The following is a 27,645-nucleotide window of genomic DNA, read 5'->3' as shown; positions in this document are numbered from 1 at the left end:
ATGCAAATATAGCAATAGAAAATCTATGTGCTTTGTTCAAACAGATAATGGGGTTGAAAAATCAAGAAAAGGAAAATTGGAAGATAGAAGAGCTTTTGTGTAATATGGCTAGAGGTTTCAAACAAAACTAAGCATCAAAATATTAGAACATGCTAACAGAACCCCATTGTCACTAAAACTAATTAGTGTGCTGCTGTTTAATGCAAAAGCCTACATGCTGTCTTGACCTTTTTACACATCGTGTCTAAGGTTGTGCCATAAAACAGAGGGAAGCACAGAATGCCTCCAGATAGCCTCAGAGGTTTTCTTTTTTAAGTAGTTCAATTGATTGTAACAATGCAGGCTGTGTGTAGGACTTATTTAAAGATGCTGTTTATTAGATCTTGATTACAAGGAGCCAGTGAATTAAAGTAATGTCATGCTAGGGAACAGTTTCCAGGGCAGAATGACTGCCATTTCTTTTTAATGTGATGCTGCATGGTTTAAAATACACTTACCATAGAATGCATGACTTTGAAAGTTAGCGCTCAGTAAACCCACACGACAGGCAGAATGTAGAGCTGCGGATTCTCTGAAGAAGGTACAATAAAGCAAGATTTTCATGGTGCAGCAGTGCAATGCTAAGAAACAGTTATTGAAGAAGATAACCCAGCAGGATAGTAACTTGCAGACAGACACACAAGAGCCTTTCATTTGAAAATCCCCAGGCAGTTTGGAGGCTGTGACTCATGAGCATCTCTGCAAGGCAGATGTGGTTTGGTAGTTTAGCAAGTCTCTTTTTCTTATGTTTTGGGTCTGACTCAATGTGTTTTCAGAGATTTGTCAAAGGACAGAAAGAGATGTAAAACCTTCCGTGGCTCTCTAAAGCCTCCACGGTGGAGTCCACACTCCTCAGAACAGCTCACAAGGTTTAAGAAGCCCATGTATCCCAATGGTTAAGCACACAGGCCCTGGGTTCTGATAGGTTGGGATTATGTGCGGGTTTTGCCATTTAGGTGGCATGAGACCTTGGGTAAATGATATAATCTCTCTAACCCCCGTTTTTGTATATGTAAAATGTGGATGATAATAGTACCTACTTTACGGGATTGTAGGGAAGATTCATTGATGTAGTGCCTTTAATATACTTAGCATGATGCTTAGCATACAGCATGCATTCAGTAGGTGGTAGCTAATGACAATGATAATGATGACTATTGACCACCCTTCTAGCCTCATCACATGCCACTTGAATTACCAAACCAGCATTCTTATTTGTAGCCACATGAATCATTTGCTCTTTCCGAAGCACCACATGCATTTTGTAAATATTGTGGCTATATAGTGTGGGTTATATGTGAGCCTCCCTCAATAGATTTTCAGTTCCTGGAGGGCAGAAGTCATGTGTCTGACTCATAGCATATTTTCAATGAGTGAATGATGATTGGAATGAGACTTCCTCAAGGATCCTTTGTTGGTTTCCACAGAGCAGCATGTCCCAAAGTGGATTCCAAAAAACATTAATCCCATACAAATTTGTCTGAAAAAAGGGTTCTTGGTCAAATAAGTTTGTGGAAAACTGCTTATTCCATCTCCCTTTTAAGAATTCAAGATGCACAGCAACATATTAAAGAATCAGAAGTTTGGGTAAAGAAGACTGTTTAACTTGATTCAACTCAGTGCTTTATCTGACCAGGGACTTCATTCCCCACTCTACCCCTACCAATTAACCTCCATTATCATCCCCCCAAATAAATTTAGTTATTGGTATTCTAAACTACCCAGAATTTCTTGAAATCATAAATAATGACCTTAGCCATCATTTCTGCATAACAGAATTTAACATGATCTTTTTGGAAATTGAAGAGTGGCACTAAGGATTCCACTAATGATTGCCCAGGTCTATAGCCTGTGAATCATCTTTGATCCCTTTTAGCTCATCCTTCCCCACCTTCCCCTTCTTGCAAAGACCTCTCTAGTTGTCCTTTGTAATATCTCTGGCACATGTCCCTCTCTGTTTTCACTGCCACCACACTATTCCATTCCAAACCCTTATCACCTGACCACTACAACAGGATGCTAAGTGGTCGTACATGTCTTTGTCCTCTATTGCACCCTGCCTTTGGCTGCCAGGTAAATGTTCATCATACTACTTCCCTGAAGGAAGACTTCAATACTTCCTGTTGTCAAAAGACAGTTTCCAACTTGGGTTTCCTTCCAAAGGATGTTGGGGATTCTGAGCAGGTGGGCCTCTGGACTTTCTACATCTGCTCCAACCAAAGCAGTTGTACTTGTATCCTTTTTATATATTGAAAATAAGATTTTTTCCAAGAAAGGATTCTGAATTGCAACTGAAAAGAGAAAGCCACTGGGGAAAAATTGTTATTTTGGCATTCAGGGGTCCCTACAATCTGGTCTGGGTTTTTTTCTAGTATATTCTCATTACTTTTTTCCACAAAGTTTTGCTCACACTGGACTAATTTAATCATTATATTTTGGCAGTCCTTCTTATATCTCATCTCTATTCCTTTGCTTAGGCTGCTCTTAAGCTCAACACTGATTCTGTACCAACCACTCTACTATAAGCACTTTCATATATTGTCTCATATATTATTAACAACAATTCTATGGGCCAGGTGCTAATAATTATTCCCATTTTACAGGTAAGGCTTAGAGAAATTAAATAACTTGATTAGAGCCATACAACTAATAAAGGGCAGAGCCAGGACTTGAGCCCAGGCCTATCTGATTTCAAAGTCCCACATTTGTATGTGCTGCCTTTTGCCTGACAGCTTTCTTTTTTCCCATATAATTACTGCCCTTCTTTCAAGTCTACCTTTTCCGTGAAATCTTCTCTGACTTCTATATCCCATAATATTTCTCCCTTCCATGAACTTCTTAACACTATCAATTCCATTCATTTGTTAATTACCACACACATACGCCCCCTGCTATATTTCTAAGGGCCAATGTTTTGTTTTTTATAGTACATTCTCTGTGGGTATGGAGGTTTTGTAACACATCTTCCCTCTAGATCTCCACAGCTTTCAACCAGTGCTTTTCTAAAGGCAAGGGGTAACAAGGTTGGCATGATACTGGAAGTGTCAGAAGACTTGAATTTTAGCTCTCTAACTGGGGGTGGGAGGAGTGGAATGAGAATCTGGAGCCCCAGATTCCTTAGTTGTTATAATAGGGAAAATGACATGCTCCACACCTGCCATTTAATATTGTTTTCAGGAGCAAATAAGAATTTTTAAAGTGCTTGAATGCTGCACACATGCTAAGCATTGTTGTAACAGTGGACACCAACAGACATGGATTAGTGGAGTCAGGCCAGGAAGTTCTGCAGAAAGGGGTGAACCGGAGCAGACCAAAAGAAGCTGGGCAGAGGTTGACAATCATGGTCATATCAGCAAACCAATGGATATATTTTCTCAGTACAACACTGTTATCCTTTTACCCATCATTTAATGCAGCCCTGAGCTTTCCATAATCAGAATCAACCTCCCAGGTCAGCAAGCCAGAGACTAACCTTAAACTGCAGATAATACTTGCAATTTAAAAAAAGCTAGTGGCCAGAAATTAAACATTTGTTAAATTAAAAAAAGGCTACTGAACACCATACCAAGTCTCTTTTTGTTGTCTGGAGAGTTATAACAATCCTCTCCTGGCAGTTAGTTTTAAGATCATTAAATTATCCTCATTTGCAGTATATTTGCAGAAGATTACAGCCATCTAAATTGACCCTGAAGGAAGACTTATTTCATTAATGGGCTGTCCTGTGCTAATGCATAAAGCTAGAAAAATATATCTATTAAATTCTTAATGTGTAAATGATGTTTCTGGCTTTCTTCTTAATTACAAAGCAAAATGAGCCTGAAGTGCACTATGTCTAGGAAGAAATGATCAATTTAATCCATCTTTCAGGGGAAGAACTTTTTTAGTCGATCCCCAAATTCCAGCTGGAAAAGCTCTTCCTGGGCAGCAGGCTTGGGACTTATTGCTTCCATCAGAGCTACAGCAAAATGTGCAGCCTGGCAAGCTGTGGTACATTTTTCTCTGGATTCCAATGAACACAACAAAGAGGTAATTTGAGTTCTTAGAGATGTTCCCTCCTCCCGTTCACACAGTAAACCCAGCTTCTGCTAACTTTTCCTTGAAGGATTACTCAGGGGCTTTCTGTGCGTTGGTACAAATGCATAATGAGAATGAGCACGGATTTGAAAATAAATGATGCTGTGCTATTGCTAGCCTATCATCTACATGCTGAATATTAATGCAGCTATAGAAAGAGATTTACTGTACATACATATTTCCAGTGTATGCACAGAATCACCTAACTAAAATCATAATATAATCTAATGATAACTAAGGGGACTTGAGCAGCTCCATTTATCTGCTGTAAGGTTGCTTACGGTGGCAGGCAATATTTGTATGGGAAGTTTAGGGGTTTCTGCTCATAGGTGGTAGTTAGTGATGGTACTTGGATTTCCCAGGAGCTTTAACTGGTTAATACCAGTAATTCTCTTTAGACAAATACACCAAGTTCTCTCTCTTCCCAGTTTGGTGTGTTCTCCTTTGAGCAGTGGAAATTAAGCAGAACCAGCTCATACCTGCTATGCTTTTAGGAAGGAGCAATGGCTCCAAGCAACAAATTAATAGTTATTGGCAGTACGAAATATAACACATATACACATATTTGGTTTTGAGATGCCCGGATTTCTAATTATGCCATATGTGGTACCTTCAAAAAGAAAAATTGAGGTACTGGTATTCACATCTTGATAAATTCCCAATTTCACACATATCTGCTTCATATTCTCATCCTGAATTTATGATACACTTTCAAAAAAGGTGCTTAAAATATATAAAAATGATAAAACAATTAAAATGGATAGCATTTATGAATTTGAGGATCTTTGAAAGCATATGGAAATTTGAATATCACAGACAATTCCAAGTCTCCATCAAATTTATGATTTTGTTCGTTGTTAAGTGTGATTTTCTTTTTCTGCTCTTGTAGTTTTCAGTGTATGTATATTATTGTCAGTTTTGGGTTGATAGATCTTGCCGTGAAAGAGAAGGGAAAAAAAAGAAAAGCAATACTCCTTCTGAAAATTTATTTTATATTTTTATATTTTTCATGTTAATGTGTTGTACTCATCAGAGTTGAGAAGGAAATGCCTACTCAAACATTTGTAATAGAATAATGCCCCATTAAATCTGATCAGCAACTTTTATGGATTCTCTAATATATTCTTAGCATGGTAGTAAAGAAAAGAAACCTTTGGAAAGAGGGAAAAAAAGAGAAAGAAAATGAAAAAAATTTCATTTGTGGACACTTTATAAGTTGAAAAGTTTTTCATTATGAGTTTTTTTTAGAATGATGAATAAAATGTGTAAGAGAAGGTGCTCATATATTGCTACTTGGCTTTTACTCCACCAAAATGATTTCTGAAAGCTGTGCAGAGGGAGGATTTTTATGTTAAACCATCTACACTATGAGATCTTTATATTCCTATACACTGAGGGCAAGCAGGAGAATATAACTCTGATGAAAGACCAAGACACTTCTCTTCCAGGGCCATTGCCAAGAACAGGAATAAACCTACCTTGAGAAATAGTACTGCAACAGTTGAAGATCTCAGAATAGCCTGAAGTGCAAGGTGTTGTCTTTGATTATGATGCTTCTGATTCAGTTGTAGAGGACCAGCAGGTTTGGAAAGTCATTTTATTTATGAATTTTAATCATCAGTATCCAACAAATTTGCTTATGGGCACAGTTTTCATCTGTAGTCTAGGCTCCTTAGCTATTTTTCTACTACCTTTGGGGAGAGTCATTCCTTCTACCTCATCTTGTAGAGATCAATTTTATTTAAAAAGTAAATTAATTTACAAGTAGAGTTAAGGCAGTGGTTCTCAGCCAAGAGGCTTTTGCCCCCTAGGGGACATTTGGCAGTGTCCAGAGACAATTTTTTGATTTTCAGGGGGAGGGGAGTTGCTGCTGACATCTGGTGCATAGAGGCCAGGGATTCAGTTGAACATCCTACAAATGCACAGGACAACGCCAACCAACCCTGACAACAAAGAAGAATCCAGCCCAAAATTTTAATAGTTCTGAGGTTGAGAATCCATGAGTTAATGTAATGTTGACTGTTAAAAATATATAAAGACTACAACTCAGTAGTTTACCACAGTAGACACTTATTTTTTGCTTATGTAAAGTCAAAATGTATGTCTCTGATCAGTGGTCAGATTTCCTTCAAACAGGGATTTAGAGACCCAGGCTCCCTCCACCTTGTGGCTCTGCATCATTAATACATGGTATCCAAATATGCTGGAGGAGAGTGTATGAGGGATTACACTTGGGAGATTTTTATGGACTAAATTTATGCCCATGTACATTTGACCTGGACTCAGTCACATGGCCACACCTAACTGCAGGAAAGGCTGGAAATTATGCATTTAGCTAAGTACCCAAGAGGAAAAGGAAATGGGTTTAGTAAACAGCAAGCCACTCTCTGCCACACTCCATATTTTTCCCTACCAAATATTAATTTCTATTCAAATGAATATCCTTCCTTTCATTTTCAGACCATTAAAAATTATAGTTCAATTTAAAATTTTTTCTGCTTAACTTGATGTCATTTGCAGTTTTGGTAGCATGTCACAGCTCTTAAAGCATTTTCACATACATTATCTTTCTTGATCCTCATGAGAACTATGTGAGTTGAAAAGGAAATAGTATTTATTGAATGTTTACCCTGTGCTCAAGAATTTATCTATACTATCTCATTTAATTCTTACAATAATCCTATGTTATAGATATTATCCTTATTTTGCATGAAAAAATTGGGCTTAAAGAGGTTAAGGGTCTTGGTAGAAATGCCAAATCCTGTGATTTGTTGCCTCCTGTGAGGTAATTATCAGGTATTATTAGTTTCCTTTTTCAGCTAAGGAACTCACATCTCAGATACTTACCCAGGGTTACAGAATTATAAAGTGGCAAAGCCGGGACGTGAACTCCTCTCTTCCATTCTCAACCCTGTGCTCTTTCCCTGACTACACCTTTGCAGGTGTACTTTATTTCACCAACCGTCAGTCAATAAAGCATTAAATTTTCTCCTGGAAGGATCAGCCTTTCTAGAACCTTATTCAGTATATCCCCTCAGGGCTGACAATAACCCATGAATAACTGTTATTAAAGCTTGGGACATACAGTATAATGCAGATATCAGGTAAACCTGGGTCCAAATCTTCACTCTAATGACTTATTAGATAGGCGGTGCTCAGCAATTCCCTTAACCTCTCTAAAGCCTCAATTTCCTCATCTGCGAAGTGGAGATAAAATGCCCATCTCTCAGAATGGCTCAGGATGAGATAGACACTTGTATAAAGTAATTCACACAGTATTTGCTTGGTATGTACAGATGCTCAAGAAATGTTCATTCCTTTCTCCCCTTCTTCATCCATTGTAGTGGACATTTGTGGGTTTTCAGCCTCATGCATTCCTTTTTTTGATAAAGGCACCCCCATATCTATTTTGGGCATCTTCTCTTCCCCATTGTGCGTAGTATTGATGGGGATGTAAATCAAAGTTCCCTTCTCTCCTTTAGCCATGGCGTGGGCCCAGGACCCAAGTTGGGGCAATCAGTCTTTTTCTCCTATGACTCTGAATCTTGAGTGTAGTGATAAAAGGATAGAAAAAAAAAAAAAAAAAGGTTAATGTTCATTCATTTGAGGGGTAGGTTACTATGGAGTTTCTTAGAGCTGCCTTTTCTTTTCCAAACGTGCTTCTTCAGCCATGCAGTAGGTTCTCTATACAGCTGCATCTTTCCAATGTATTCTTTTCCTACTAAAGTTAACCAGAATGAGTTTCCTTTGCTTGCAACCAAAGAACCCAACAAACATACCCGGCTATATGGTGATTAAATTTTTAAAATCCTTGACAACAATGTCAAAAGGCACTAATTGCAGAAGCTTGATAAAGACAAGATCTATTACAGCTGTAATTTTTCCCTCAATATAATAGACCTGTTTAGAAGGATATTAAATTAGTGCAATTGGATTGTTTTTAAACCATAATCTTGTAGAAATAGATTTTTGATGATCATTCATTAATATTTATCCAAGTATGACTTTCCAGAACCTGTGCAAATTGATTAATACAAAGAAAACTTAGACTTGTTCCCTGACCTTAAGGAATTTTTAGTCATAGTAGCCTAGGTCTAACAGATGAGTTTTCTCCATAATTAAGGCAAAAAATATCTGTTTTATTGGCCCTGAAATTGTGGGTCCTGAAATTATGTGGATTGTCAGTCTCCCTCCCCCCAAATTAACCCAATAAATGATCCTGGGCAGCCATCTTAGAGATATGAAGTGTTTTTGCCTGCATAGAATGTTCAAGGCTGAGAACCCCCGACAATTCTTCCTTGATACGTTGGCTTGCTTTGGAGGCCCTGTAGGATAGAGCGTGCATAGAGACCCAGGGAGATATTTTACAGTAAAATTCCCCTAGGAGGCTCTGTTTTCAAGCCTCACAGGCTTCAAAGCCAGTGTGTGAGGGGCTCTGGAATTGCTCTGGCGGAAGGTTTCATGCAGATGAAATGCCTCCTCCACACTTTGCTACTCCTAATTATTAAACTGTCAGTCTCTTCCCACCAGCACTCACTTTCTGGGGTGAATGGCTAGAGCAGGAAGGTTGGAAAAGATGATCTGTTGGTGCTGGGAAACAATGCCTTCTACCCAAGAATGTAGAGAACAAACAAAACAAAATTACTATTTGATGAGCTTATTCTAGTCCTATCGATATTATGAGTCTTTAGTGCATACAGTATACCAAGGGATACTTTCCATGCCTTGTCCAAATCCCAGAACCAGACTGTAAAGGAGTGAATGCATTCCTTTCGGGCTGGCAAAATCAAATATCTACTCATTGGCAGGGCCATTCTAGTGAGGAGTCTATTGATATAATTATGGGAAGTCACTTTTGAAGCTGAAATTTGATATGCAGAGGTAAGGTAGGAGGGCCTTAATAGACTAGAATTATTTTTCAATCAGCCAGAAGTTGGTTGAGTGCCTACTATATGCAAGGCATGTGTACTCTGTCTAAGAAGACATTTGTGATTACTGTCAAGCTGATTAAAATATGGCTGATGAGCCATTTTCTCTATATATGTTGCACCTATAGACATAAACATTTGAACAACTAACATCAAATAAGTCATTAAACTGCCTTCTAACCACACAGGCCTTTCTGTTCGTGGGAGATGCCACATCTCTTTCTCTTTTCACCATAGGGTCTTCATAAATGCTAATTCTTACTCATTTATTTAATTTTTATTGAGTGATTTCTTTGTGTCAGGCGTACAAGACTGGTTCTCATGGAACTTACTTTCTAGCTGGGAGAAATAGACACAAACAAGTAAAAAAATCATCAAGCACTGATAATTGCTATAAAGGAACAGGTGAATTGTGATATGGTAGATGGTGACTGGTGGAGTCGGTGTGGAGCTGCACTCCATATGGTGGATGGGGTTTCTTGGAACAAACAATTTTGAACTGGGATCCAAATGCTGGAACCAGTTATGTGAAGAGCTTGGATAAGAGCGTTCCAGGCAGAGGGAACAGCAAATGCAAAAGTGTCACAAGCCAGAGACAAACTTGACATGTTTAAAAGAGAGAGAGAAGATTAGGGGACTGGAGAAGGGTGACTGCGGGGGGCGGGTGGCGAGGCAGGGGACACTGGTAAGAGACAAGGTCATGAAGGAAGCAGGGACAGACCTTAGGGTTTCACAGGCCATGACAAAAAGTTTGCTGCTCTTCTGCCTGGAATGACCTGGAGCTTACTCTCTGCTTAAATCAGGCTCCCCCTCCTTAGCCCAAATGCCTCCTGCCCATGGAAGCTTTCTCTCATGCCCCGGTCTAGGATACAGTCCTCCATTATTTGCTGTCACAACACAATGTACTTCTATTTTGCTTGTACTTGTTACAGTTGAAGGTAAATAATCATTCATGTAATTATTTGTTTCATATCTTTTCTCCAAACTAAACTGTAAGTTTCTTGAGGGTAGATATTGGTTTATCTGTTTCACAGCAATGAGAGAATTAAATTTGTTTGGTAATCACTTACATTTTTAGCATTTGCTATATGCAGGACATGTAGAAGAGGCTCTGTAAATATAAATGCATATATATATGGAATGAAAGAATGACTTAGTGTAGTTTTTTTAATATAAATTTATTTATTTTATTTATTTTTGGTTGCATTGGGTCTTCGTTGCTGCACGCAGGCTTTCTCTAGTTGCAGCAAGCGGGGGCTACTCTTCGTTGCGGTGCACGGGCTTCTCACTGAGGTGGCTTCTCTTGTTGCAGAGCACAGGTGCTAGGCGTGTGGACTTCAGTAGTTGTGGCACGCGGGCTCAGTAGTTGTGGCTCGTGGGCTCTACAGTGCAGGCTCAGTAGTTGTGGTGCACGGGCTTAGTTGCTCCACAGCATGTGGGATCTTCCCAGACCAGAGCTCGAACCCGTGTCCCCTACATTGGCAGGTGGATTCTTAACCACTGCACCACCAGGGAAGCCATAGTGTAGTTTTCTATCCATTCCCTTCCAGGCACTTGCTCTACCCAAATATGCAGCAACCCACTTTGTCCATGAGGATGCAGAAGGTTCCATGAGATGTGTTACGGGAGAGTGTGTCCTATCCAGAGGTTTGAATCAAAGCTGGAGTTGGTGAACAGTGGCTATATTATTTTCTTAAAGTCTTTAACCACATGTTTTCATTTCTAAGTGAGACTGAGGTGTCTTCTTCTCTAACCCTTTTTTCTTTTCAAATTCCTTTCCTCCTTTCCCCCTAAATCAACAAGGGGAGTGGCCGGTACTAAAGAACGAGAATGTGAAAGGTGGGGATCGTGGAGAAGGTTCACTTCAGTTCTTTATTTTTTTTCCCATTGCAAGCCATGATTTGGGCCATATTATAGATAAAAGCTCATTAATTGTATTAACATTTACACTATGGTATCAGATATGGCACCCTTGTACACATCTAGGAGTCATGCTGAATAGCCAAGTGAATTAGATTCAGAAAGAAATTTGTGTTTCATCCTGTGGGATCTGCTCATGGGACATGGACAGGATTTGCTGACAATACTGTGGTTTGTTTTGGATCGTCCAGTAATGGGTCAAGAGGCAAAGTTACCAAGAATGAACATTAGACCTAGAATCAAAGACCTGGTTTTAACTCCAAGCTTTGCTGGAGTTACGCAAGTTAATACGCAAATACGCAAGTTGATCTGTTGGACTATTAGTTTTGTAACTGTGAAAGAGGATAATACTTACCTCACAGGATTGCTAGGAGGATTAAATGAGATCTCCGAAGATAGCTCCTGGTCCACAGTAAGAATTCAGACATAAATGTTTGCTGAACAAATATTATACTTTCCAATGCATTATTTTTTTCCTGATTGATCATGAGCTAGAGTTCTTTCCATTCATTCACTCAATAAATACTTATATTTGCTTAAAAAGTTTCAGAAACTGGTTTTCAAGACACATTTTGGGAAGCATATTTCTGGATTGGAAAAGAGTAAGTTACTGAAATCATGGAACGATAATAACAACAACAATTACTAGTTATTGTGAGCCTACCATGAGCCAAGGACTGGGAAAATACTTTTCCTATATGACCTCGTTTACTCCTATTATAGTTTCAGAGAGAGTAACTAAGTTTCCAAGGTGATCCAGCTGTTATGTTGAGGGGCCAGGATTTTAAACTAATTGACTGGACTCCAAAGCTTGTGTTCTTAACAGTTATCATAAGTAGCCTCCTTCATGGGATTGTTGTGAGTACCAAATGATATAATATATGAACATGCTTTATAACACTAATAAAGCACTGTGTAAGTGGTCCTTTATTATCATTAGTATCATTAGAAGTGATTGATCTGATGGTATTACCCAGGGTCAGCTATGCTTCTGGGGGTAGCCAAATGCCATCTCTATGCACACTTGAAAATTCTATTATTTAAATTAAGTTTTTGCCTTTGTTTTAGTCAGAGGACTGAAGTTTTCTTTTCTCCCTGCCTGACCTTTCCAAATTAGATTTGTTGTTGGGATGGATGGGTGACAAGTGGCTCTTCTGTATCATTCTGGAGGGTGCCCACTCAGTGCCATGTTTTTAATAACTGATGGAATAATGGCCAGCTGGCCGTGCTTTGCTTTTGTTTTAAGCCTGGGAAAGAGCAGCTCTCTTAAAATCACCCTGATTCAGAATTCTTCCAAACCAGAACACAGCAGCTTCATAAAAATTAGGTGATATAGAACTGACCATATTCTCATTTTAGAGGAGAGGGAAAAAAATCTAAAATGTAATTTTTAGTTCTCTGTGTTCTAAGCACCATCTCTCCCACCAATCCCCTGCCAACACCTTATTGGCATTCAACTTAAAAATGCATTTCCGTTTTACATAATGGATTAATCACAACATAGATTTTTTTTCTAATTCATGTCCTCAGGACATATGGAATATCTGTTATCTAAGAAAATGTTTATTTGTTTTGTACTATTGCCCAGTGAGCTTATTATAAGTTCAGGCTCTGTGTGCGTGACTGTATAGATAATGTGTCACATTAAAACCAGAGAAAGTCATCTACTAAATTATTCCTTTACACGCAGCAGATCAATCTGGTCCCTTATACCTACCAGAGAAGCACAAACAGCACTGGAACATCCTCAGAGTGGTTTATGCCCTTGACAGGTCAATCAGAGGGTAGCTGAAACTGAAGAAGTCATATGCCACAGTGCCAGCGGAAATGAAAATTATACCACTCATATTAATGAGTGTATTTCCAAAGGGACTATTTATTGGCATTAGAAGTCTCTAAGCAGATGCCTCTGAACTTAAAATACCCTTAATTCCTAAGGATTGTCTTGTAATTAATTTACCCAGATAGACTCAATGAGGAGAATGCAGGGCAAAGCATCATATTGCTCAGCAGTTTGCAAACTTCAGGGAACACTAAGATAAATAATTTGATTTTTTTAAACATCTAAATTCATTTCCCTCATAACAGAATCAGGAGCAGCATACAGTAAAGAAACGCACTTTCCAATGTTATAATCCAATCTCCTTTTTAAAAAAAATCCAGCTGCTGTAACAGGAAGGGCTCCATGTAGCTGACATCAAAAGAATATCACTCATACTTTGGTGACGGCTTTTATTCCTATTAAGTTGCCAGTCTGTAAACATCTCACTGAATTTGGGAAGCTGTCCTGTTTTAGTTATACACACAGCGCTGTACAACAACAAACTGTTTTAACATACCTCTCATTAACACAGCTTGTATTTCATGAAGAACAGCCAATTCTCACGTGACCACTGACAGCTGTAGTTTTCTAGTATTAAGGAGTATAATTTTTAAAATGCTCAGATTTTTTGAGGTTTTGGTGCAAATTTGATAAAATGACTATCTCTGAGTTAAATATAGTGGTGTGACATTTGGGTGAGCTGGTACACCAGTGGGGGGGGTACATCAAGTACCGGTCAGCTTTTTGTTTTTTTCTGGAAGCTAAGGTTTTGGACTCATTTAGATCAGAGCCACAATCTGAATCTCCCCTTGACCTTAGGTAAACTTCTTAACATGTGTAGGCCTCAGTTTAATTACTTAATAAAAGAAAATGATGATTATGATCATAACAGGTGGTATTTGAAGAATGATGCAGTAATGTACATGTTCTATCTAAAATAGTGCCTGGCACTTACTTAATAAATGGCTGTTTTTATTATTACTGTTTGCTTTTACACTAGGACACCTTATTCATTTATTTTATTCCTTTAAAAGATATTTTTCATGCAAATGGATAAAGAAGGTGTGGTGTATATTTACAGTGGAGTACTACTCAGCCATAAAAAGAAATTTGCCATTTGCAACAACATGTATGGACTTGGGGGGCATTATGCTGAGTGAAATAAGTCAGGTAGAGAAAGGCAAATACTATCACTTATACATGGAGTCTAAAAAATAAAACAAACTAGTGAATAGAACAAAAAAGAGACAGAGTCACAGATATAGAGAACAAACTAGTGGTTACCAGTGGTGAGAGGGGAGAGGAGGAGGGGCAAGATAGGGGTAGGGGATTAAGAGGCACAAGCTACTATGTATAAAATAAATAAGCTACAAGGATATATTGTACAGTACAGGGAATATAGCCAATAATTTATAATAAGTGTAAATGGAGTATAATCTTTTAAAAAAAAGGTATTTATCATGTGCTTACTCTGTGCCTTGCTCTGTGTGGGCATTTTCACATATCTCATCTGTCTCCATCTTCACTACAACCTCACAAGTAGGTTTCGTCATCACCATTTTATAGATGAGAACACTGAAGACAGAAGGGTTCAGAAATTTTCTCAAGTTCACACATCTAGTCAAGGATGTAGCCAGACTTGACACCCAGGTCCATCTTTGATAAATATGGATTTGTGTCTATTAGGAATTAAGCACCTAACTAGGTACTGGGAAGACTGAGATTAATGAGACATGCCTTCACTCCCCAAAACATCACATTCTGCTTGGGGGTGAGGAGGGAAGAGACAAACACCAACGAAGCCAGACCGTGACAAAGTCTATCCTTGTGGTATAAAAGAGATGTGAAGGAGACCCAAGGAGTGTGCAATTACTGTGACTGGGAAAACTGGCAGGGAGAGCACAGAGGAGGTGACTTTTGAGCTGGGTCTGGAAGAATGAATGAGATTTTAACATGTTAAGAAGAGTATTCCAGGTAGAGGGTATTTGCTGTGCAAAGACATGAAGGCTTGGGGTATTAAATGGATGCTGAGGACTCCTAGGTTCAAATCCCCCCTCCAGCGTTCACCAGCTGTGTGACATTGACCTAATTATCTACCTGTACCTCGTGTGTCTGTTGTCTGAAAAGCAGGCATGATAAAAAGACAGAGGGGCTGTGGAGATGGAAAGATAAGTTCATACAAAGTGTGCAGCACAGTGCCCAGCCCAGTTTAAGTGTTGGCTGCTGTTTGGTTGCTGTTCTTCCCCTATGTCTTTGCTCATGCTGTTCCTGAACGTCCCGGCGTATCACCCCCTTCCCCAACCTCCCACCTCAGCCGGCTTCTCACCCACTTATTTCCTCCCAGTAGAGGCATAATATCCCTTGGAATAGTGCTTCTCAACCTCAGTGTACAAGTGGATTAGCTGGGCATCTTGTTAGAAAGTAGATTCTGATTTGGTAGGTCTGGGGTCGGGCTGGAGAGTCCATGTCTCTAATTAGCCCCCCGGTGATGGTCATGCTGCTGGTCCCAGGACCACACTTTGAGTAGTAAGGGACTATAGCAGTATTTCTCGGAGTGGTTTCTTCATTTCTAACAAGCTTCCAGTAATGCCAATTCTACTGGCCCACAGAACGTATTTTGCCTAGTGAGGGTTCAAAGCACCATCTAAATCTCCATTTTTAAAGGCCTTCTGTGAGCAGAGCCTCACCGTTCTTTCCACCCTTTTCTTCTCCTTCACGCAATAACCTGTTCCAGCCAAACTGGATTCATCTGCTCTTTCCTGAACATGCCCTGTGTACTAGTCTGGAAAGCTTTGAAGCCCACCGTCTATGTGATCCATAGGTGCCCGTGCACGTCTCCATGACAGCTCTTACCACATTGTATTGAAATACATATTTACACATCTCTCTCTACTTCCAAACTATTATTCTACTAATCATCAGCTACAATACACACTTTAGTAGTGACGACATTAGATTATTAATACTCAGTGGTATACCAAGAGGGCAGGGTTTGGGAATAGTCATGGTATTTGCTTCCTGGTGCTGCCATTACAAAGTACCACCAACTGGGTGGCTTTAAACAAGAGAAATTTATTGTCTCATGGTCCTGGAGGCTAGACATCTGAAATCAAGGTGTTGGCAGGGTTAGTTCCTTCTGGAGGCACTGAGGGAGAACCTGTCCCATGCCTCTCTCCTAGCTTCAGGCAGTTGCTGGCAACCCTTGATGTTCCTTGGCTTCTAGATGCACCTGCCCCTGACATCCCATGGTGCTCTCTCTTTTGTGTCTACCCCTGTGTCTCTTTCCCTCTTCTTCATTCGGAGAAATAAGACACCATTAAGAAAATGAGGACACCAGTCATTGGATTAAGGGCCCACCCTACTCTAGTATGTCCTCATCTTCACTAGTTATATCTGCAACAACCCTATTTCCAAATAGGGTCACATTCTGAGGTTCTGAGAAGGACCTGAACTTCCCAGGGGGAATACTCTTCAACCCCAGTTGAATTGCTGGTACCTGGTGATAATAAGTAGACTAAGATGTGTTCAGGTTTTTAAATTCTCTACAGATAATGCTTGTACCTGGTGTAGACCACTCTCACTGTCCCTCCCCTCCCCTTGGTATACCATTATTAATATAATCTTACTTATGCTAATAAAATACTGTAGTCCCCTCTTATCTGTGGTTTCACTTTCTGTGGTTTCAGTTACCTACAGTCAACCATGGTCTGAAAATATTGAATGGAAAATTCCAGAAATAAACAATCCTTAAGTTTTAAATTGGGCACTGTTCTGAGTAGCGTGATGAAATCTCATGTCTTTCCACTCCATCCTGCCCAGGATCCCCAGCCATCGACATCGTCTGCTTCTGACATCCAACCATGGACATCATCATGGCTGTATGAAGCAGATGACCATGGTTTCAGGCATCCTTTGGGGTCTTGGAACATATCCCCCGAGGATAAGGGGGGAACTACTGTATGTTGTCATATCCATTTTATTTTCCCTGGAACACTACAGAATTTGTTTCTGAAGGCAGGTACTATGTTTCATTCATTTTTAAGTTTACCATGGCACTTAGTAGTTATTCAAGAAATGTTTGTTAAACTAAACTGTTGACCTGGAAGTTTGATGACTATTTCCCTGCCCAAATTATAAGAATTAATTCCTTGAATCCCTACTTCACATCTATAATGAAGATATTAAAGGTAATTGGAGTCCTATAGCTGATATATTTTTTAACATCTTTATTGGAGTATAATTGCTTTACAATGGTGTGTTAGTTTCTGCTTTATATCAAAGTGAACTATAGCTGATATTTTAAGATGAAGAATCATCCTATTTCATCCTATGAGATTAGGCTCTTGTATCAATAAAATGCAGAGCTATTTCTAACACTATTTTAAGTTCTAGTTTGTGCTGCATTAAGGGAAATATTTTCTCAACCAAGTAATATAAAGAAAATGGTGCCTTATTGAAAGAAAAAGGTGTGATACAACACCTTTATATAATTATGTCATTGTAACATAAAATTATTATATTTTGAAGTAGACTCTATAAAGCACAAATTAGAGAGAGCTTACTCTCCTCAGGAAAGCTCACCGTTTATTTGTTTAAAACCATGCTGTAATTTTTTGTAAAGGCAGTTTGTTTGATATCATTTGGAAAGTGATTGAAGAAAATAAGAAATATTCATTCATTTATCAAATATTTTATTGAATTTCTTACTATGTGTCAGTTTCTATTCCATATTCTTGGGATTTCTTTATTGCTGATTTTTACATAGTCATGTAAGACTTTGCAGCTGATAAATGTGCCAAATGAAGAAGAAAATCTCCATCCTGAGGAATTTATAATTCAGAAAGTCAAACCCCAAAGAAACTGTCACTTTGAAAATATCAGGATATTTCCAATCCTTGTTCTTTCTTCTTTTGACTTTCCATGACAGGTCAGATATGGCAGAGTAATTTGAAAGTTTGAGGGCACTTATGATGAGCAGCTTATCATGCTAATGACAATTTTGGGGCATTTCACACTGTGTGGAGGAAAATGTTAGATATTAGAGACAGTGTACTGAACAGTTTATATCTTACATTTTAATGCTGATGGGTTTATGTAAATGGCTATTATAGCAGTATGTCTCACTTATGTGGATACTATAAAAATATTTTTGTGGACATGTTCAAAATAACTTTGAAGTTAGAAATTTGTAGCTTTATTGTCAAACTCAGCCTGAAATAACATGATTTCATAATTTTCTGAGCTCTGCCTGGTCTGATCAGGAAAGATCCATAGAGAATTCTGCTTAATTGACTGTTTGGGGACAGAATCACAAGGTGGTTCAACATTTCCTTGGGTAGAATGTATGTTGGAAGGGACATCTGATCTAAGTAGTTTTGCTTCCATCCCCACCTCCAAAAGGAAGATGGCTTCAGACTCAGTCACCTTTTGCCTGTGAGGATGAGTTCTGCCACAGGGAGTAGCATCTGTTTTAGCGTTCATATAAATTATCTAGATTAACCTCATGCTTTCTCTAGGTCTTCAAATTAAATTTCAAGTAAATTACTAAAAATTCATAAGAATTCCTGTGGTCTTTATTACCGTGCAAAACCTAGGCTGAGAACACTTCTTCTCTGTGTCCCAGTGCCTGGCATAGGGGCTGCATGGGAGAACCCAGTGTGGAGTGAAATAGGTTGATTTCCCTTGACTTCTAAGATGTTCTACCTCATCTTGCAGCAGATATGCCTCCCTGACATTTTTGGTAGGTAGACATGTTGTGTGTTGAACAATATTTTAAATATACTAGCTATTTGAGGCAAATGTACACTGACTTATTTGGTGGGACAACCACTCAGTCATACATCCATATAATAACCTTACGTGGGCTTCTCGGTAAATCACGTACTGTCTCACTCCAGTTTCTTCATCTGGGAAATGAAGGTTGAATTTCGATGGCTCCTGAGGTTCTTTCACCACTAAAATTCTTTCATCAAAATTTAACTTTTTATCTAATAGCCTATATTAAATTACAATTTCTGTAATTAGCATCAGTTTGTCTTGAAAGAATTTTGATTTTCAAGATTTTCAAGTACATTGTAGTGATTATGAACACGTATTTTGGAGTTGGACAAGCCTGGGTTCAAATCTTGACTCCGCATTTATCAAAAACAAGTTGCCGTACCTCTATCAGACTCACTTTTCTCATCTGTAAGTGGGGGTAATAATATCTACTTTATAGAGCTGTTGTCAGGATTAAATGAGATAATGGACATACGCACTTAAGACAATACCTGGAACAGGTAGCTATTTTTCTTATGGTAAGCACACTGGAATTGAAATCATGATGAAGAAAAACACTATAAATATATTTGTTTAATTTCATATTGAAGGTAATGACTGCAGGAAAAGATTAAATGACTTTATTTATTAAGCTGTACTTCATATTTGCTAGAACTCTCTCATCCGGGTAAGAAAATGTCCATGGAGATGAGAACAGCCGTTACACATCAGAATGGCACTTGGATTGATAAACCATCCCTTGCTGTTGCACTCTTCAAATTAGCAAATGAAAGAGCATCTTTTGGCAATGGAGTGATATTTATAAATTAAATTTATTGATACACATGGTCTTGGTTATTATTTTAATCTTCCTCTCTAGGTATTTTGTAAGAAAATATAAGTCTTGTGTTTACTTCTGTTTGTTAATGCTTTGATAAATCAGACATCTTTAGTATTCTATCAATGGCAAAAGTCTAATTACCTTATTGTATTCTGATTTATTTCTTTCCTTACTTTCTTTGCATCTGCAGCCCAACAAATGGGTCTCTGAAGAGATATATGTCATGATACAGTGTCAGTGAAATTAATCCTGATCAATTTTAAAGTTCACATTTTTATTTGATGACTTTCAAGGGAATCACTAAAACTGAGATTGACTTGGTCTCTTCTTTTGTTGGTTAAATATTGTTGTTTGAAAGCGGTGGAGCCAGAATGAAGAAAAGGGCCCTTCTTGTGCTCTCAACTCTGTTCCATTTTCCAAAGAAAAGCTGCAGCAATTCCTCTTGTCTATGTATAAAATGAGGCTAATAGGACAAAAAGAACACAGAGGCTCTAACGGGCTTATAAATTTGGCATCTCATCAAGGCAAGAAGCCTAATTCTATCCAAAATGAGAGAATTTTGAGTGCTATTGAAAACCTACCCCTAGTCCTTTCAGTTGCTCCAAACATTTTTATTTTTCACCGTAATTAAATTGTTGTCCCACATCTGTGTAGTGTTTTACAGCTAACATCTTGTCTGATCCTCTCGGTTACTCAGAGAGGTAGCTGGGTGGCTCTCACCTTCCCCTCTTCTCTGATAGGGACACTAGGACTCAGAAAAAGAAAGCCATTTGACCAAAATCACACAGCTAATACAATTTAGAGCGAGGATCTCTGATAGAGGGTTACATGTTCCTCATTTGAAAAACAAGAGAAAAGTTTTCACCCAAGTAAAGAAGAATATTGAGACTACATACTGTTTAATAATAAAGATAATTAAAAATGAAATTCTGGATAATATTTAGTGCTTATTTTCCATGCAAGAACATTTTAAACCCCTTATATAATTTGACACATAATTTTAAAGTTCAAGTACAAAGGACACAGCCTATAGTTGATTGAGAAAAACAAAGGGTATAGGGAAGGAATTTCTGTTTTCTTCCACAATTGAACCTTGCCGAGATTTCTACATGGTTAATATAAAATATATCTGTGTATAGCCTTCATACTGTTTATAATGATTTTTATCCTTTTATGCACCACTCATGTATTTCTTATTTTTGTAATGCCATTTTTCTTTGTTCTGTATTTATTCACATAAAATAATTCCAAAAAAAGCAAAGAAATCTGGATGTCTCCAGAACAATCTATAACACTGTATAGGAAAGCATCACATCCAAATATGTGTTGTTACTCAACATTGCAAAAGCATATTTAAACACATTCTTAAAAATTCTTGATTTTCATTTTAAACTTTATTTCATGCTAAGCATAAATAAATATTGAAGGAAATGGTCATAATGTAATGCAACAAATATTTGAAAATAATATAAATTTGGTGATGACCAGCATTTGATATGTAAAACTGGTGCCATTTATAGGGTGACGGGAGAAATCTAAAAAGCACAGATATTTCGATTTTTCTACTTTCAAGTTTAAGAAACTAGGTAAAGAAATGTTTCTATTACCACTGTCAGAACACCCTAATTATTTAGAACCACCCCACTTTCTCTGCAAATCTCCCCTCCAGCATAACTACCAAAAATCAAATCTTGAGGGAACTTTGGCTAACTTTAAATCACATAGCTCATTGTTCTTGGAGCAAACCGATTTTATTTTTTCGCCTTTTTAAAAAAATCCTTAATGTCAAGCAAACATTTATTTCAGGTGCAAAGCCTCAGGATTTGTTAGTGAAAACAGTGGCTGGGCTGTGCTAGCGCTTACTGCCCACTAAGTGGGTGGGAAAAGGGTGTTGTGACCCTCTTACCCTTCCCACCAGTCTCCCTAACAGCTTTGGCCTTCGGGTCAGCTCAATTTCCCCTCCACTGAGTGGCCATTACGGTGCCTGCTCCGTGATAAATGCTTTTTGTAAGAGACTGCATTGCCGGCAGCTAGCACTAGGGAAGTCTGCCACCCGGGCCAGCCAGACAAACTAACATGCTAGCCCGAGATGGGCCCGTTACCTAGCAACGTGCCTGGCCTCACCAAAATGAATAGACCCACAAACAAAAATGAAAAGGAGATAAAACGAGTAAAAGTACAAGGGGCGAGGAGGTTAATATTCCTCAATCAAATAACTTCGTTTTGGAGAATAGCATTTTAACCTTTTTCTCAAAGCCTAAGGTGGAGACATGTATTGGAAATTAAATTAGGCCACATTTGTATTTTTTCGATGTTTTCTTTTATGCAGAATTTTCTGTCCCTCTCTCGCCATAATTTTCTAACTTTCTCTTTAAGTGGAAGGAGAAGCAGCAATGGAGGGGAACACAAGATGGATATATAATAAATATTTCACTTTTCCTACATCATCTTGCTGTGTGGCTTTGAGCAGGTAGCTTGAGTTCTCTGTTGCCCAATTTCCTCGTCAATAAAAGAAGGTGGCAGAGGTAATTTATTAAGTACAATGAGATGGTGAGGTGTAATTTTTTTTAATGCCAGCAAAAGACTCCCATTTTCCTTAAATTTGAACACAACCAACTCCTACACTACAATTTAAGATGTTATCTTATAGATTAGTGAAGATTGTGCTCAATTAAATAAATGGCTTTTAGTTTTGAGGTTCAGGGTTGCCCCCAAATTACTAGGCCATTTTGATATTGTGTGTGTGTCTGGGTGTGTGTTTGTGTGTGTAATTTTGAGCCTCTACTATGCACCAGGTACTGTACAAGACCCTTTAAAAATACATACCAGTGTTTGTTAGGTAAAAATGAATGGATGAGTCCAGATTCATACAAAAAATTTGTTTCACAATTTTTTAGGGTCTCCCAGTCCAAGGAGTAGTATCCTGATAATTCTTACTATAACTGCCATAAACAGAAATATAATTGCAGGAATATAAATGCATTATTCACAAATCTTCCAAGTCCCCCTCTTGTCGTCCTCCCAATCACTGGCCTCATTCAGGCCACCATCTCACATCTGGATTACTAGTTTAGCCTCCTAATTTCCATACTTCAAATCTTCTCCCCTGTAGTATACTCTCTGCCAAAGTTAGCGGCACAGTTATCTGGAGTCCTTTGCTTAAAATCCTCATTTTGTTCCTTACTGCACAAACTCCCTTTCATGATCATAAAACCCCTCACAATCTGTCTCATCCCAGACTACCATGCATCGTGAGTCCTACACTCACCCACAGAACTGCTCTCCGTTCCCCAGATGCACCAAGCTCACGAGCACCTTCCTGCATCGGCAAATACTTGCCAGTACTTAAGAATGTACTTCTCAAAGCCACACAGCAAGATGATGTAGGAAAAGTGAAATATTTATATATCCATCGTGTGTCCCCCCTCCAATGCTGCTTCTCCTTCCACTTTAAGAGAAAGTTAGAAAATTATGACGAGAGAGGGACAGAAAATTCTGCATAAGAGAAAGACATGTACACACTGCTATATTTAAAATGGATAACCAAAAAGGACCAACTGTATAGCACAGGGAACGCTGCTCAATATTATGTAACAACGTGATTGGGAAAATAATTTGAAAAAAAATAAATACATGTGTATGTATAACTGAATCACTTTGTCGTACACCTGAAACTAACACAACATTGTTAATCAACTATACTCCAATATATATAAAAAAAGTTATTTGATAATCACTTTGTCTCACCCCTCAGATGATAAGATTTTCTTGAGGGCAGGAAGTATGCCTTAATTAGCTTTGCATCCCCTGTGCTGGGTATTTGCCATTATAGTAGGTGCTCAATGAAGGTTTGTTGCAAGAATGAATGAATGAATGATGTTTCTATGGCTGCCTGGGTTAACGAGCGATTTTGTTCCCTTTATGGTCTAACATCTTTTCTCTTTAAAACAAATGTTTCACACGTGGTAAACTTTCCTCATGGGGCTTTTGGTTTTAGGATGTTCACAGATACAAGTGTTCTTTTCTCCATCTTCTACTTCTATTGGAAAACCGTCGTAAACTCTCTTTTATTACATGGACTGAACTTGGACACTTGAATTCCGGAGTTGCCTGGAAAACCCCTGTAAAGTGATTGTGCTATTTTTTGTCTCATGGCTGTTAGATTTAGCTTCACTGTAGATTGCCTGTAAACTTTACAGGGTTCAGTCTTTAAACCAGCACTCTGACTTGTCACCTACTTTTCTCTTGTGTTACAAGAATCAATATTATATTTTAAAATATAAAAATATGCTTATCTCCTTCAAAACTCTCATGTTGAGTACAAATCACTATTTTTAAAAGTAGTCACAAATTTGTGGCCTGACTATAGAATAAAATTCCAGGGAACTGCAGACTCCCCATCGCATTGATCAATTGATATAGTATTAAAATTTTAAAAGGGCAGGGGAAGATCTTGAGAGCAGAACATAGACATGAGTGTTCTTCCAAACATAGAGAAGTCACTTCCCAGTGGACACCGGGGAGAAGATGAAACTTTTTGGTAAACTTAAAAGCCTGACCAATCTATTTTTCTTCTACCTTAAAGAGAGACAGACTGTACTTGTGGAAAAAACATGGGCTTTGGAACCAAACCAACCTAGAAACAAGCCTTGTTTTGCCATTTAACAAGACAGGTTAAACTGACCAAGGTGCTTAACGTTTCTGACCCTCGGTTTCCTTATCTGTAAAATGGGAATCTTTCTTCCGTAATTTGAAGAGGATAAAATGAGAGACCACATGTAAAAACACCAAGCACACCTGAGTATACAATCATCGCTCAGTAATCATTAGCTCCCTCCCTCTCAAAACTCTTTCATTTTGTTATTTTTGTTCCCATCTAACAAAACAAACCCCAGACACACCATCCTAACTCCGTCCCTGATGTTTTTCTTTTCTGTCACCAGTATACTGCCTCCAGGGATGGGATTTTTCTTTGAGGCTCTGGCCCCCAAATAACCCTTTTTCCTCAGTTCCCTTTGAGATATGCTAGGATGTCAAAAAAAAAAGACCAAGGGACTCTATTGTGAGAGTGGGACATGAAGAGTAAAAGAAATGTATCAATAGTTGGCTCACAAAGCAGGTCTGTAACTTGGGACTTGAACCCTGGGCTGTTTGGCTCTCAAGCCTGTGCTTTTCGACAGCTGTCCCCAAAGACAAAGGATTGTTTGGGGACAGGAAATTGGCACTGGAGAGGACACTGGCCTTGGATCAGCCATTGAATTTGAATTCCTCCTCAACCACAGATATTTAGTGATGCTTTCCACGGGCCTCACTGCCTATGTGCTTGGTGCAGCAGTGACCAAGGCTGGCATGGCCTTCACCTTCGTGGACCTCACTGTCCCCTCGGTGTTCCCACTTGCCAGTGTCTTCATCCACAAAGTGGAGATAAAAGCCCCATTTCCCTCTGTTATGGAGGAAAGTGAAATAATATTAAGAGACTAGTGAGCATTTCATTTGTATGCTAAGGGCTTCATACACGTTATCTTATTTCACACTCCCAATCACTTTGATGGTATTTTACATGTAAAGAACCGAGGCCACTTGCCTGGGTCGGACCAGGGTGGACTCTGAAGCAGGTCTGTCTGCTGCCAACGCCCGTGCTCCTGACACTGAGCCAAGGAACAGGAAGCGGCTGGCAGAGTGCTGGGCACTCATCGTAGTGGTCAGTGCTCCCTGAGCAGGTCACCCCCTCTCTTCCTCCATGCTTTCCTTCCCATCCTCACTCTTAGGTGCCCTGGTAGTGAGAATGCAGAAACAAGAGAGAGAGAGAGTTGCAAAAGGGGCAGAAAGAAAAGACTGACACGATGCCCTTCACAGTTCCCAAGGTGGCCCCGCGGCCAGTACTTATATTCATTAAGTCCCCTTGAAATCAGTTTGGCTTTCCCAAACTTCGGCAGTTAAGATCTTATAATTAGGGCTTCCCTGGTAGCGCAGTGGTTGAGAATCTGCCTGCCAATGCAGGGGACACGGGTTCGAGCCCTGGTCTGGGAAGATCCCACATGCCGCGGAGCAACTAGGCCCGTGAGCCACAATTACTGAGCCTGTGCGTCTGGAGCCTGTGCTCCGCAACAAGAGAGGCCGCGATAGTGAGAGGCCCGCGCACCGCAATGAAGAGTGGCCCCCACTTGCCGCGACTAGAGAAAGCCCTCGCACAGAAACGAAGACCCAACACAGCCATAAATAAATAAATAATTTAAAAAAAAATCTTATAATTACATTCGTGAGTGGTAAGTGGTTTTCCTCTCTCTTCCTTTCTCAGTGTACGCGTTTCAATTTGTTTCCTTGTCCCTCACTCCTTTTCTGTCATCTGCACACACCCAGGCCCATGATAGTGAACCATACACTCAGACTAATTATAAGGCTGTGACTCCATCCAAGGGCTTGCATGCTGCTGCTGTTTCCATCAGTGACTCAAGCAGAGCTCCAGGGGTTTATAACTCATTAGCGTCTTGTTGGAAGTTTGGCCCGGCAATCAGAATCCCATTGTTCTGGATGCCGTACACATGTTTGCTCTAGAGAAAAACAACTTCAGAATCGCTTGCTCTCTTTCACTGATCACTGCTGATATGTCTTTTAGGTCTGGAGTTACCACGTATAGGTAACTTTGAAAAATGTCGTAGCAGCTGAGAATGAGAATGACTTAAATTTACAGGATAAATCTTGAAAAGAGAGCTCTTCGTGCCAAGAAATTATCTTGCATTTACCCTAATCGACTCTTTTATTTACAACCCAATACAAGATTTCTGGGAACTGAATTAGTTACCACAAAAGAAAATGTAGACATGCAGTGCTTAAGCCTTGGAAATTATACACGCTGTTGCTGTTGTCAGGGACAGAGGTACCAACATTTAATGAGCATCTTAGTTATATAACCATTATTTAATCCTCACAACAACCCTGCAGGTAAGTATTATTAGTCCCATTTTACAGATGAGAGAAGTGGAGCCCAGCAAGATTAAGTAAGTTGCTTAAGACCTCACAGCTAGGAAGTGGGATTCAGGCTCAGATGTGTGTGACTTCAAAGCCATTGCTGTTCACTGCACTGTATCTAGAGGGTAAAAAATTACAACAGTTGGTCTAAACAAGCTATTCACATTGGGGTGGAAGGGAGGGTCTGGTAAGTGATAAAACTGCTGCAGGGAATGATGATGGGAAATTAGAAGGTGCCCCAGGTAAACAAAGAGCATTGGGAAGCTTTGGTTGTAATCTCAGGGCAGGGGGTGGAGGGAAGAGTCCAGTCCAAGGTGGTGGGAAGGCCCGATAAGAGCAAGGCAGGGTGTTGGGGTCCTCAGTGGGTGATGGAGACCTGCTCCTCAGACCAAAGATAATAACATTGGAATTGAGATTATGTAAGAGGTGCTAAGAGATGGCTAGTTGGAGGCCAAATTACCAAGAAGGTTGGCAGTGGCTACGGGGGATTCAAAGAACTCTAAGACCCACGGTTCCTATCCTCAAGGAACTCACAATGTGATGGGGTGAAAATATGTGTGCACTTTACACAGCAAAAACTTACAACGTAAGGCCATGTGAGCGAAGTGTCAAGACTGGCAAACTTGGTGTGTTTCCTCCCTCTCTCTCACCCATTTGTTCCAAAGATAGCGAGCAGCACTTAACAGTGCAAACAGGCCCTTCCTGACCTACCTCCTTGCCTTCCTCCCGAAACTCCCTCTCACCATCCCTCCCCTCTGTATCACAGCTGCAGTGAACCCCTCTGTCTCTGTTTGCCATCTTGGCACATGCCAGCCCCCGCCTGGAACACTCTTTGCCTGCCTACTACCAGTCCCCAGGCCCTAGCACAGTCCTCATTCCCAGGAAACCTCCCCTGATTCTTACCTTGTCAGCTGGGGTCCTTGTCCACCATGACAGTCTTTGCTCTCAGCTATAACTGTAAACTCTGTAAGGGTTGGGACCAGCTTTATTTTGTTCACTGTGGTATTCTCACACATGGCACAACAACTAGCACAGAGTTGGCACTCAATAAATATTTGTTGAATGAATGAATGAATCATTCCATGGTCACTCAGTGTCTAGTATAATGCTGGGAACTATTCAAAGAGCTAGGCATTATTCTAAGATGTTTACATGTATTAACTCCTTTAATCCTTACTACCACCCAGTGAGATGGGTGGTATTATCCCCATTTTACAGATGAGAAATGAAGGTGCAGAACCTAGGCAGTCTGGAACCAGAAACCTTACTCTTATCCCCTACACTATACTGCCCCA

The 27,645-nt window shown here is 39.4% G+C and overlaps 1 pseudogene; it reads right to left on the bottom strand.

Moving 5' to 3' along the window:
* LOC118897922 overlaps positions 1–27,366 on the bottom strand; it is a 166,750-nt pseudogene extending 139,384 nt beyond the window's left edge.
* Between the last annotated feature and the right edge of the window lie 279 nt (positions 27,367–27,645).

The sequence above is a fragment of the Balaenoptera musculus genome, chromosome 1 (genome assembly GCF_009873245.2).
Source record: "Balaenoptera musculus isolate JJ_BM4_2016_0621 chromosome 1, mBalMus1.pri.v3, whole genome shotgun sequence".
NCBI lineage: Eukaryota > Metazoa > Chordata > Mammalia > Artiodactyla > Balaenopteridae > Balaenoptera > Balaenoptera musculus.
Note: the sequence above shows the minus strand (reverse complement) of the source record. Positions and strands in the feature narration are given on the sequence as shown.